General features: G+C 44.8%; 1 protein-coding gene across 2 annotated transcripts in view; it reads left to right on the forward strand.

The window, feature by feature from the left end:
• The window catches only part of PRKCE (protein kinase C epsilon), a 298,944-nt gene that overhangs the window by 227,235 nt on the left and 57,544 nt on the right, over positions 1-14,165 (forward strand). The gene's annotated exons all lie outside the window — the stretch shown is intronic.

The raw sequence follows: 14,165 nt of genomic DNA on the forward strand, positions 1-14,165 counted from the left end.
TGAAAGCTCCTGTGTCTTGTATCCCACATCTCTGTCTCAATATATTCCCTTGAGGTGGTGAAGCAGCCCCAGCAGTTCTTTGAGAAGGATGGGCAGTACATTTTTTAGCCTTTCCTTTTATATGCAAAACCATCTTTATGTCTCTCTCAAATTTGATAAAGACTTTGGCTGGGTGTAGAATTCCAGATTGAAATCCATTCTCACTCAAAATTGTTCCATTGCCTTCTAACTTCCAGTATTGCTGTGAAGAAGTTTGAAGCTATTTCAATTCTGGATCCCATTGTACAGATCTCTCTCTTTTTTCCTGGAAGCTTGATCATTACTTACTGATGATATGCTGTAGGCCGTTTTTCATCCATTGCACTGGGCTCCAGATAGACTTTTTCAATTTAGAAAAATCTGTCCTTCAGTTCTAGAAAATATTTCTTTCTTTAAGGATTCTTTCTGTTCTCTCTTTCTGGAGCTGTCATTTGAGTATCGGATTGGTCAACTTGGCCTTCATTGTAGGCTAATATGGCTAGCCATATAGTCGGGGAATTCCTGACTGTCAATACTTTTAGAACTTTCCTCTTAGAGTGTTCAGATTACCCCGAGAAGACTCTTCCAGCATCCTGCCCAAAGGGAAAGGACTTAGCAGCCAGTACTATAGGAGCTACACGAGGAGGCAGGCCTGGCGGGCCCCGCTCCCAGGAGACATTGTCCAGAGAACTCCTCCATTTCCAGCTTTGTCCCCTGGTGCCTGCCCTCTGCCCCATCCCACCCTGTGTCCAGAGACCCACTGTTTTTCTTCAGAGAATAAACCTGTGGGGACCGAGAAGGGGCTGTGCAGAGTAAAGAAGAGAATCTGAGTTTATAATTGCTTTTCATCCAGCCATTTTTCTCTCTCCCCACCTTCATCTCCAGAAGTAACTGTCACTGCAAATTCCTGAGGTTTGGTTGGGACAGAAGTTGGGAGATTCTGTAGCATAAATGTAACCGTTCTTGACTTTCCCCATTGGGGGTTCTCAATTCAGTGCTTTCTCAAGTCTATTTTTTTTTTTTTAGATTTTGTTTATTCATTTTCTTAGAGAGTGTGTATGCAGGAGCAGCGGGAGGAGCAGAGGGAGAGGGAAAGAATTTCAAGCCAACTCCCCACTGAGTGTGGAGCCCAATGTGGGGCTTGATTTCACAACCCTGAGATCATGACCTGAGCCGAAATCCAGAGTTAGGTGCTCAACCAACTGAACTTTCTCCACTCTATTAAGTTATTAACCACTCATCCTTTGGCTTTCCAGCTTCCAAAATTGTGTTGCTATTGTTTCCTCTCTCCTTTTCCCCATCTTTGTGTATTTAGATCTTTTGTGTAATTTTGGGAAGGAGAGAAAAGTAGTTGTGGCTCTTCAAGCTACTCTCTTCGTCTAGAAGTCAATAATAATAATAACAAAACCAACAGCCACAGTACAGCCCAGCAGCGGTGGAAACAACAACCAAGGGTAGCAAGGCCCTTATTTAACCTTTGTTATAAACCCAATGCTATTCTACACACTTTACACCTATTAACTCACTTAATCATCACAGTAAGAGATTCTGCCATTGTCCATGAGATTTATGATCTCTCTGAAGAAGGAGATCCTACCAGATCCCACCCTGCTCTTGCCACTGTCAGGTCTCCCTGTCCCATTGCTGCGAGCTGGGATTTCACATGGGAAGCAAAACTGTATATTGGAGACAGCGCTGAGCTTGGACTCCAAGAACTGTGGCCAAGTCCTGGCTCTACCTCATTTTTATTATGTCTTCCTGGGCAGAATACTTAAACTGCCTGAAAGGTAGTTTCCTCATTCCCCCATGGGATTACCCAGGACTGTTTTGAGAATCACATGAGAAAGCATTTACAGAAGTACTAAGTACAGCCCTTGGCTCTTAGGAGGCTCCATCCATATTGGTTAGATGAAGGGAGGGTAAGTTTGTGGAGTCAGAGGAAGTAGTGCTGAATTGTGTCCCCTCCAGATTCGTATGTTAAAGCCCTAATCCCCAATACCTTAGATTGTGGCTGTGTTTGGAGATAAGGCCTTTAAAGAGGTAAAAAGTAAAACGAGATCATGTAGGTAGACTTAATCTGATAGGACTGGTGTCCTTTTAAGAAGAGTTGATTAGGACACAGAAATGCATGGAGGGGGCCATGTAAAGACACCGGGAGAAGACCCACTTCCCAGCAGCAGAGAGAGGCCCCAGAAGAAACCCGTCCTGCCAGTACCTTAAACTGGGACTTCCAGCCTGGGAGAAATAAATTTCCGCTAAGTCGTTCAGTCTGTGGTACTTTGTTATGGCAGCCGTAGCAAACTAATATGGAAGTCTCAGGTTCAGGTCCCAGCATTGCTGCTTACTAACTGTGTCACCTTGGGGAATGTCCTGATCTCCCTGAACCCCAGTGTCCTCATCTATAAAATGGAGCTGATAATAATAAATAAAACAAGATGGCCAAGGCTGCGGTCTTGGCATACACTGAAAGATTTAAATCAGCTAATGGACCCACAAAGGCCTCTGGAAGCTGTTTGAGGCCCAGCAAGGCCTGCAGAGATCCAGGCACACAGCAGCAATGATGGTGCCATAAGACACTTGCTTGAGGGGCACAGGGTGGTGGGTATGTGACGTTATGTCCCCCAGGTACATTAAAGGGCCCCACCAGGGCAGGACTGGATCACCATTCCAGAGAGGGGAGCCTCTTCTTGGCAGTATTCCAGGACTCTGAGCACTCGAGAACCCTGGGACAGGACAAGCAAGTACTGATAAATGCACAGACAATGACCAATGGGCTGAACAGATGTGGTTGCCCTGGGAAGCTGCAAGTCTGACTCTGGTGCCTGAGACTTCTTGTTGGGCTCCATTTGCATCCGTCCATCTCCATGAGCTCCCCACGACATCCCCACCACCCGATCCCTTACGGGACCTGCTTCAGCAAACGTGCTGCCTTTAGAAATGTGCATTTTGGTAATGAGAATCATCCTGTCCCTGCACCATGTTGCTTCATTGAAGGGCTGTCCTCCTCATAAAGGAAAGCTAAATGTCATCAAGAGTTCTTTCAAGAGTAGTCACTTTTCTATGGGGCCAAGTTTACTTAAACATGAGATCATCTCTACCCCAAACTGTTTTTGTGCTGTGTAACCTGCCAGTAACAGCACGGGGTGAAGTCACTGGGACATGATAAAGGGGAGGGATGAGGAGAAGCAGAAATTGAGCTTGCTTGGGCTGAAAAGCCAAATTTACATTCATCTAAGGAAGTCACATTATGCTGACCTGATCAGAAGTCGAATTCTGACTCTGATTGACATCAGAGTCTCAGAGCAAACACGAAGTTTGGAACCAGAGGGAAATTCCTGATTAAATTTGTTTGAGGGTTTCAAACAAAGTTTGAGCTAATCGTATGTGTCCAAAAAGAAGAAGAAGAAGGAGAAGGAGAAGGAGAAGAAGAAGAAGGAGGAGGTGGAGGAGAAGAGGAGGAGGAGGAGAAAAGAAAAGAAAGAAAAAACTGATGGAGGACCTTGTCATCTATTCATCTATTTTTGTATTTCTCAATGATGCCTGTCCTAGAACTGAGAACCCAGTACGGTGGTAAAGGACTTCTGGCTTCAAGCTCTGTCTTCACTGCTCATTAGATATATGATCTTGGGCAAGGAACTTATTTCTCTAAGCCTCAGTTTCTTCATCTGTGAAGCGGTGTTCCCTTCCTCAGAAGGATATTGAGAGAAGCAAATACACATTGACACCCATAAAGTAATTAGGACTATGTCTGGTACCAAGTTAAGTCCTAGCTAAGTGTTAGCTGCTGTAATCATCATGATAGTATTCTGTTTCACAAGTACCTAAGTGAACCGTTGGTAAGATTCACTTTATCCGTCTTGCAAATTTCACTGCAAATACATCCTGCCAGCTAGCAAACCGCTGAAAATGTCTTGTCATGTGGGAGGTTCCAAAGATGAGTCTGAGGTCGTGGGACCAGCCTTAGGAGGAGGGAATCAATACCTGTTATTTTATGACTATGATTATTATTAGTTTATATTATTATTTTATGACTATTGTTTTATGGCTGTAAAACGTGCTCTAGAAGGTAGAAATCTTGGAACATGCATTAACACAAGGTAGTCAACAGTTGAGCCTGAATCTTTCTGAGGTGTGGCCAGAGGAATTGGTTTCTTCAGTGTCTTTGGCTAATGATTGACCCACTAAAAATGGGAATTGTTTTAGCAAACCGTGGGGGGCTTTGCCCCATGGTAAGCAAGTGTACCCGGACATCTGAGCTGGTCCTGTGGTCTCTGCGGGCCATGGCTGAGTCCAGGATGGCCCAGGCTGGGCTGTGGGGGGGGCAGGGTGCTTCACGTGGAGGCCACTCGGGTCACACTTAATTGCCTTTGCTTCTTTCTCTGGTCATGTGGTAACAGGCTGACCATTCCTGCAGATTAATTATCATGAAACAAGGAGTTGACGCACTCTCTGGCCCAGAAGTCTGCAATCACTCTCTGTTATCAGGATAATGTCTAGACTGCTTCTACCTCTTACCCAAAGCCATCCCCAAGCTGACCCTCTTAACTCGCTTCATCTCTGCGATTTGCGCACAGTCTCTTTCTACCCCCACCCCCACCCCCACTCCCCAGTGTCTCTAGTGTTTCCCCCTGGCCAGGTTCCTCCTTGAATATCTTCTTGAGCCTGCCAGGTATCCTCATCGACACATAGCCATACATGCTGTGCCCGTGTTGTCTCAATCCTACACATTGACGGTCACAACAGGACCCCTCCCTTTGCCTTTTCCTGGAAGACCATACCTTCTTTTTCACTCTCTATTTTTCTAACTCACGTCCTTCGAGATTCAGCTTCAGCTCACTTTCCCCTGGCCCTTTTCAAGGTCATTAGTCAGTCCCCTCTTCCTCCTGTTAACATTGCATCTGTTGCATAATAGAGTAGCATTTCTCAAATTGTATTGTAACTGCTTCTTGGTTGAAAGATCCTATAGAGAAAGCTTCCCCCAGTTACACTAAACTTCTGCTTTTGCCCCATGGCCCTTGATTTCTTGGACGACCTGTTCAAATATGTCGAGGGAACACCTCTGGAGAAGTGGGAGAATTTTCCAAACATATTTGGCCGCAGGATGAATTTTCTAACAGACTTCTCGCTGGGGCAGACCAGCATTTCCCTGGTCCCCTTTTCTGTGTGCTGTGCCCCTTCCATGAGTCTTTTTATTCTTCGGTGTCTGGTTCATGACGAACTTCCGTGGAAGGAACATGGGGCTGGGAATCAGGAGCCAGAACTCTGATAGGTGCTGCCTCAGCCAGGTGAAGTAGGCAGATTCTCCTTTCTGGACCTCAGTTCCCTGCGTGTAGGCAGGATTGGTTGATCTAGCCCTGTGACCCTGAGATGTTGGTCTGGGAATGCCTTGAACAGAATCTGAAAATGAAACTCTGAAAAGTGTCTTCCAGTGATCTCAGTGAGGCCCTGGAGGTAACTGAATCCAAACCGAGAGAGTAGCTGGTGCCCTTTGGAAGGGTTCAGAGGTATGGCCCAGAGTGCCATCATCTCTTGGAACATGAGACATCATCAGCAGGTGGTCCCATTTGCTGCTCTTTGAGGATCAGATCACCATGTGAGTTCCTCTTCCTAATGTCTCCACAGCCCTTCCTCTTAATCAAAATGAATAGTTTTTCAAAGCTCTGCTGTAGCCAAGTTAAATACTTATCCCGGTAGTGAGCAAAGTTCCCTTGAGGGGCTAAAACCCACCATATGGGCAAGAAGTGGCTGAAGAATGGGGCTGCTTGCTTAGAAAGTTGTGGTCCTATTGGGACTGAACAGCTCATGCCCACGGGTCAAAGACCCCCTCAGAAGTGGTGCATCTCTCTGATGAAATTTGCTCCCTTGGTTGAAATCCGCTAATGTAAAAGCATTCATCCAAAGGGATTTCTCTTTGGGTTTGTGCCTTTTCTTGAGAAGCAACGCGCCCCCCCCCCCAAAAAAAAATCTCTGTTGTTTAGAGAGCACCGTGCTTAAACAGATGCTCATTTATTCAGTCAGTGGTTGTCAGGACCCCTTGGTATGTCAGGTGTAGGACTTCAAGACGCCATGAAAAGGAAAAAACACACATTCTCTGTCCTCTTGGCACTCAGGTTTGGGTTGGGATGCCAGGTGATAAAACAGGAAATAACAATAAAAACTGATAAGAATGATGATAAGGAAAGGCTGGGGTACTAGGGAGCCACATAGCAGAGATATCTCAGCTACTCGGAGAAAGTCAAAGAAGGCTTTGTAGGGGAAGTGACCTCTCCCATAGAGGCCCGATGGGATAAGGAGGAGTTGGCCAGAATGAGAGGATGTGGGAGAGGGAGCCAAGGAGTGGAAGCAGAATGTGCAAAGGCTTAGGGTCGGGGAATGCCAAATGGGCCTGTGGGTTTAAAGAATTTCCACATGCCCATATCTCAAACCAGAAAGGGAGGCCTGGTGAGCAGTGAGGCTTGAGGGAAGGCCAGGGTCACCATCCTGCGGGGCCACAGATGAACTGTGAGAAGTAATGTCACTGCCCAGGGACATGAACTGAGATTGTATGGTAAGAGGGGACCATGGAAGAGGGGCTTACTATTTAATAGAATTGCAGAGGTGGAAGCAGACTTGGAGGTCAGCTCCTCCAGTTCCGTCCCTTGTAGATGAAATAAACTGAAACAGAGGTCGTGTGACTTGTCCAAGGGCATTCTGTCTTTTGGTGATACAGGCAGAATCATGAGTTGGGGTGTAATTCGATGGTATATGTTGATAAGCTGGCTTTAAGCAGACAGAAATACCTAATTTGTAGCTGATTGCTATGGTGTAAATATTGCCCATGTTGTCTCTTTCAAACCACCCATGTTTAACCATCAGCTCACAAAATTCTTGGAAGGTGAGCAGTCTGGTCTGTAAGAGCCAGTACGAGCCAGCAACAGTGGACCAAAGGGAAAGCTGACTCTGTGCTCTGCCCAGCTCTTTGATCAGTGACATTTCGCTGGTGGTTTGAAATCAGTGGTGGAATTCAGCAAATGCTGCAGATCAAGGTTTGTTCCCCTGGAGAGCCGTTGTTACACACTGACCAGCACACTGCTATAAAAGGGATCTGTAGTTTGCGTTGAGGAGTGATGTTCCAGGTCACCTACATCCTTAACTGATTTTCTGCCCGCCAGATCTATCACTGGAAGGGGCCATTTGTCCATTTCTCCCTTCAGTTATGGTCATCTTTTTTTCCAACAATTTTTCTGAGCTACAATTCACCCAGTGTGCAGTTCACCCGCTGCAAGTATGCACATCAGTGTCGTTATTGTTGCTGTTTTGTATCTCACACATCACGCACGTTTCCGTCACCCCAAAGAGAAGCCTCGTTCCTTTTAACCATCATTCCCCGAGCTGCCCACCGTTCCCCATCAGCCCCGTGCAACCACTTACCTGCCTTCTTTCTCTGCAGATAGTTCATATGAATGGAACCGTATAAAACACAGGTTTTTGTGACTGGCTTTCTGGATGTTTGCAAGGTCCATCCTGTTGCAGCATGCATCGGTTCCTCGTTACTTTCTGTGGCTGGATAGCGTCTCATTGTAGGATAGAGAACGTTTCCTCTGTTCATCCATCAGTCATGGACCCCTGGCTGACCCACCTGCTGCTATAAATATTGCTGTACCAGTCTCTGAGGGGACCCAGGTTTTCATTTAGGAGTGAAAGTGCCAGGCCAAATGGCAGCCGTGTTTAACTTTGGGAAGAGCTGCCTGTTTTCCAAAGTGGCTGTACGCTCTTACGTTCCCGCCACCGACGCACGGAGGTTCTGACTTCTCCGCATCCCGGCCAGCACTTGTTATCAGCTGACTTTTGGATTATCCATCGGAGCGGATGTGACGTATGTCCTATTGCGGGTTTGTGTTCTCTCAGTTTTTGCCTCTACTTCGATACTCTGTTGTTAGGTCCATACCTGCCTGGACTTCAGGTCATTTGGAAGAATTGACCCCTTTGTCATTATGTAATATGCCTCTTTATTTCTGATACTTTTCTACATTGTGAAGTCGGCATTGTCTGAAATTAACGTAGGTAATCCAGCTTTCTTTAGTTAGTGTGAGGACTATGTATTTCTTTCTCCATCCCTCTCTATTTGTTGTTTTTTAATCTACTCCAACAATCTCTGTCCTTTAATTGACATATTCAAACTATTTTTCTTTGGTGTATTCAGATTATTGGCATAATTGAATTGATATTTGCCATTTTCGTAATTATTCATTACGTTTGTTCTTTGTTCCCCTCCCTTTTTCTCTTCTTTTAACTGAAAAAAACAATTGTCAATTTTAGTTTTAAGATGCATCATCAAAATTATTAAAATACGGGGGGAGGAGTGTATGTTCTACAATCTATGAAACGTGGTTATAATACTCCCTTTACAAGAAGGTTGTAGGACTTGCATAGGGCCATTGATCAAAGCACTTAGCCCAGTATTTAGTTAGGCAGTGAGCACTGTATTAACCATTACTGTAATTACTGTGTTGGTACTATCCAGTTACTTCGTGGATCACAGCTGACTTGGACACCCCAGTTCTGTTACCGCACCACAGTTGAAAATAATTACCCTAAATACATAGGAATATAGATCCAGACTAAGTGTTTTTTTTTTATTTTTTTATTTTCAGCGTAACAGTATTCATTGTTTTTGCACCACACCCAATGCTCCATGCAATCCGTGCCCCCTCCAATACCCACCACCACCTGGTTCCCCCAACCTCCCACCCCTCGCCCCTTCAAACCCCTCAGATTGTTTTTCAGAGTTCATAGTCTCTCATGGTTCACCTCTTAAGTCACTCGTTGAGAATATGTTCTCTCAACCTGCTCTGTAGTCCACAGTTAAATATGGAACTCTGAGGTCGGACAGCCCAGCATTTGAATCCCACCAGACTGGTCACTTACAGATGTTTGACCTTGGGGAATTTCTAAGCCACTCTAAGCCTTAGTTTCCTTATTTGTCAAATTCTTATGTTAATGCCTTCCTCATAGAATGTGGTCAGGACCTAGCCAGATGTTCAAAATATATTATTATCAGTTGTCCTATCTCTTCCTCTAAACCAAATGCTCCCTGTGCCTCAGTCCCCCTTTTTGAGCTGGAAACTCTAGGCAGGACCTGAGGAAGGCAGAGGGTATATAGAAGGATTTAAACATTAGCAGGAGAAATGCCCTAGACCATAGGGATGGGTCTCTCCAGCTAGACATGGCAGTGGGGAAAGGGAATGGGGCTGTTTCCTGGCATGCCTCGTGTAGGGGATTGCCTCTCAGCCCTGGACAGGGGTAACTCTGGGGCAAGAAGAGATTCCCGGCTGATGCAGGCAATAGGACGACAGGCCAATAACCACCCTTCTCACATCTGCCATAAAGCAGTGAATCTTGATGGAAGAGCAGCTATGGATTCATCTCAGTCCCAGCTATTGTGGGAACAGGTGACTGCACTTCATCTCTGCATTTTTTGCCTCAAGAATATTCTAGATACTGCTGGTTATTCATGTTTTTTTTTTTTTACTTATTTGCTTTTCTCATATGTGTATGTGTATATATATGTATGTGTATATATATGTGTATATATATATGCTTTTCTCATATATGTATGTGTATATATATGCATGTGTATATATATACACATATGTATGTGTATATATATGTATGTATATATATATATATTTTTTTTTTGAATCTGTTGTTTTGGTTTAATGGGGATGAATCACTACCTCTCTGTTCATTCCCCAGACACATTTTTAATGTCTGAGCAACTAGCAGGCTGGCCTTTGGAGCCAGATGAACAGGGAAATGTACATTCACAGAAAAACTCTATAGTGCTTGGCTCTGTTTCTGCTTGGCCCAGCAGTGATGGGCATGTCAACTAGCATAGAACTAAACAGGCAGACCTAGGCCTGTCCAAGAGGGAATTTCTATGTCGGACCTGGTTTTTTGTGGTCAGAGGGCTTTGTTCATGATTTTTCTGAGTTAAGGCTGCAATCTTCTAGAAGCTGCGCATCACCTGGCCAACATAGCTGGAAACAATATTGCCCTCCAAGAGTCCAAGGCTTTTAGAAGGATCTAAAACTCTTTCCCTCAGGAAAGCCTCTTCACTGTGTTTTATGATTCAGTGAGAATTTTGTGATGTACTGACATGAATTTTAAAAATATGGTGAATTCAAATGCAAGCCAAGAAAAAGGCAGGATCTGAAGAAAAAGGGTTTGAGGCATTAATAATGTACACTTAGGGATCCCTTTTCTCAAGATTGTGTGTTCTAGAAGATCCCAGGAAATCCCATCCCATTGACTAGGGACAGCTTCATGAAGCCTTGCAGCCTGTCCTGAGTGGCCCTCCACGTGGAGCACATTCTGGAGAGTTCCTCCATCTGGTGTCCCTCCTTGACCACAGTGGAGTGTGAGCCTCAGTCACAGGCCCTGGAAGGTTATACTTGGGTAATGTGGCAGGGGAGTATTATTTTGCAAGTTATCAAGTATCCAAAGCAGAACAAAGGTTCCAAGCTCAGCTGGTCACTTTAGGCTCTCACAGCCTGACCTTGCAGGCTCCCACAGAGAGGGCCTGTTCCCAGACACTGCTCCCCATCCTTTCTGTGTTCCTGAGAGGTAGAAGAGGTGATTATTATTGGCAAGAGCCTGAAGACCTAAGTTATTGTTGGCACAAAGATATGCACACCTCCTAAAACTCAAATCCCCAGCAAACCATGTCCACCCAGTCCGTCTTGTCCAGAAGGAATCCCCTGAGAATGGGATTGGAAGAATGCACTAGGAAGTGTGAAGAAACCAGAAGCCCCGCTTCCCCGGGGATTCACAGTGTTCCCCCGTGGGCACCCTGTACAATCGAAGGACACATTTGTGTGTATGCAATATGGTATCTGGCCATTGATGAGGGACGTATCCTTGCATACAAGAAGCCAGAGTTGGGAGCTATCTGTGTGTGTGTCAGTACTTTCGTCAAGGCTACCAAGTTCTTTGTGTATGTGTGTGTGTGTCTGAATTATAAATCAGTGTTCTCAATGGAAATAAGATACCGAGCTATAATTAGAACCTTCTTGGAATCAAACACAGGCTCCTTTCTTTCTCTCCATGATTAGTACCCCATCACAGAGGGTATCCTGGGGAGCACAGCTCAGAGAGCTCTCCCATCATTTGCCTTCTTTTCTAGTATCTTTGTATATGAGTCTTTGTTTAATTTTTTCAATGTGAGACAAAATTCCTTGCTATCGGGAACCAAAGGCCTCAAGTTACAGGAGGAAAGATCTTGCTTTGTAACGTGACAGGGGCAGGAGGATTGGGGTGAGATTTCCCCAAAGGGTGAATGAGCATTTGCCCAGTGGCCTGGGATTTCAGAGTGGGTAGGGGTGGAGTGCTTGCTCCAGCTCTACATGCTTCATTTTTTTGGTCTTCTCAACTGAATTTTGAGGCCTTGGTCGGGGATCATGACCTCTCCTCGTCTGTGGCCCTCCAAGGGGCCCAGCCTACAGCTGCGTAGGAGGTAAGCCACTGTCAGGGAAGATATCCCCGTTGACATGGGGGCACACACCTACAGATGGAGAATGTCAAATAAGAGGTGCCTTTTAGAACTTGTTACAGAACAGCGTGCACACATGGGCATGAGCTCCTTTGCAACTACAGTCTGTAAGAGAAGCTCCAGGATTCTAGCTTAAACCATCTCCATGCTGGGTAACTGAGACCTCAGTGTTTCAAATAAAAGAAGAGGATGAGGGAAAATGCAGAAGGAGATTGGAGAGCTTCTGGGGTAACGCCATACGGTAACCTATACGGTGGACAGCTTGGAACGATCGTGAGCTCAGAAGTCTGGGTTGACCTGGGGATGAGTTCCTCCCCACTCCCCAACTCAACCAAAACCAAGTGGGCCATGACACTGTTGGGATCTGGTCTGCGCTAATAACAGCGCTAACCCCACAGCCCCCATGTGCTCACCATCCCAGTTGACATTTTCTGTCCCCACTTTCCCCTGTGGTTGGCCAGAGACAGTAGTTTAATGATCACAAATAATGCTTTTTCTGAGAAGAATTCTAAGTAAAGCAAACAAACAAACGAAAACTCCTTGAAAGGCTGGCTAGAGAAATGTGAGGGTTAAAAACTTCCTAGACTGAAATCAGGGGAAGGAGAAAGTAGCAAATGAGTGTGTGCTTCAGCCGTGAGGTCTGCAGAGGGGAAAACCAAACCATGGATAGCACAAAGATACTTCGCTTGGAAAATCTAAAGAATTTTTTGGTGGTTTTTCTTGCTATTGTCTAAAGGGAAACCTGCAGTAAAGAAAATTGTGGGTCAAATTTCATATGAGAAGGAACATGAAACAAAGGATCTTATCTTTAATAGTTAAGAACCCAATTTAATGTTTGAAGGAACATGAGGGAAAAAAAAACCCACAGGTGACTATCAAACATACTATAAAATCTGGTCAGATTAGCTCTTTCAGAAAGCACACGAGGCATCAGGAGGCTGGGTATTTCTCAATTCTGCCATAAGGAAATGGACTGATTTTTTTTTTTTTTTTTTTAGGCAAACATACAAGAGTATGTCCAAATCCAAATGAGTATTGTCATCCCCTTTGGGGAGTTCTCCTGGGATACTTCATTCAGGGGAAGATGCTGCTTTTACTTTAAATATTTTTACACTCCCCTCTTGGTTTTCCTTTGAATGGTGTCCTTCATGTCTAATGGGTCCTCCTTTAGGAGTCAACCTGATTTCTGAAAATCATTTTGCATCAAAAATAATGTGAGCATATAATGGCAAAATCCTGATTTATCTGAGGGGTTTTGAAAGGATGCATTCTAAAATAAATTCTACGTGAGGTTCAGAAATCAAGGGAGCGGAAGCTTGTCTCTTTTGTTACTTCAAGGCTTTCCATGGAAATGCACACCTCATAAACGCTCTCCACGGTAATGACCAGGGACCCGACATGCGGCAACTTGGCTGGGAGATCATGCGCCCGTGAGCTGGACATACCTGGACAGGTGGGATCCTGGCACTGCATGCTCACCTGTTCTATTCCTTTCTGACCTTCAGTTTCCCCATTTAAAACCTGGGATAGGAATAATACCTACCTGATGTGACTGTTAGGAATATATATATATTTTTTTCTTTTTTTTAAATATATTTATTTAACAGTCAGAGATCACAGGCAGGGAGAGAGAGAGGGGGAAGCAGGTTCCCCGCCGAGCAGAGAGCCCGATGCGGGGCTCGATCCCAGGACCCTGAGATCACGACCTGAGCTGAAGGCAGAGGCTTTAACCCACTGAGCCACCCAGGTGCCCCAGGAATATATATATATATTTTAAGTTTAGTTATTTATTTTTTCAGCAATCTCTATACCCAGTGCAGGGCTTGAGCTCACAACCCGGAGATCAAGAATCGTACTCTCTTCTGACTGAGCCAGCCAGGCACCCAATGACCTTTAGGAATATTAAATAAGGTATGCTTGAAAAAGACATAGGCAAGGCATAGTGATTATTTATTGCTATTATTCTTACCTCGTGATATCTTACTGTGGAACTGGGCACTTGGTAAGTGATCTCTGTGGGGTAGTGGATTTGTTGTGAGGTTGATGCTAAAGGTGTCCGGCTTTGACTTGAAAGTATATCCATAGCTGAAGAGTGGGGTCATCTAAGGTAATCGCAGAAGGGCTAGGAGAACATGTCTAATCCTCAGTCCCGTGAAGCTCTTTCAGAATGGTATTTATTTACCTCAGAGTTCCATCTCAGCTCTCCTAGTCTGGGAAGTTAACTATTATATCAAACAATGGAATTCATGAACAATAAGATAAAATGTTAAGTGGCATGGATAATTGAAGAATAAACTATCAGAGAGTCAAGTAACCCAATATAGAGGAAAATGTCCTTGGGACAGTTTTGTCAACCGGAGACTCCTCTGCGGCCTCGTCATTCAAAACCTATGAGATAATTTGTTTAACTTGAGCGTAGGAGGCATCACCAAGAAGAAAACCGACCTCAGAGTCCACAAACAAAGGAGAATGGGTCCGTGGGCAGTCGTGGGACAGGGTGGGGAAAGAGAAACTGCCCAAATTTGGCCAAAGATCTTGTCACCCTTTTATGATGATCTCATATTGATCAAGAAGTCTTTCCATAGCTTTTCAGGCTTGAAAGGAAGACTAGGCACTC

The sequence above is a fragment of the Lontra canadensis genome, unplaced genomic scaffold (genome assembly GCF_010015895.1).
Source record: "Lontra canadensis isolate GAN:19392208 unplaced genomic scaffold, GSC_riverotter_1.0 scaffold112, whole genome shotgun sequence".
NCBI classification, from domain to species: domain Eukaryota; kingdom Metazoa; phylum Chordata; class Mammalia; order Carnivora; family Mustelidae; genus Lontra; species Lontra canadensis.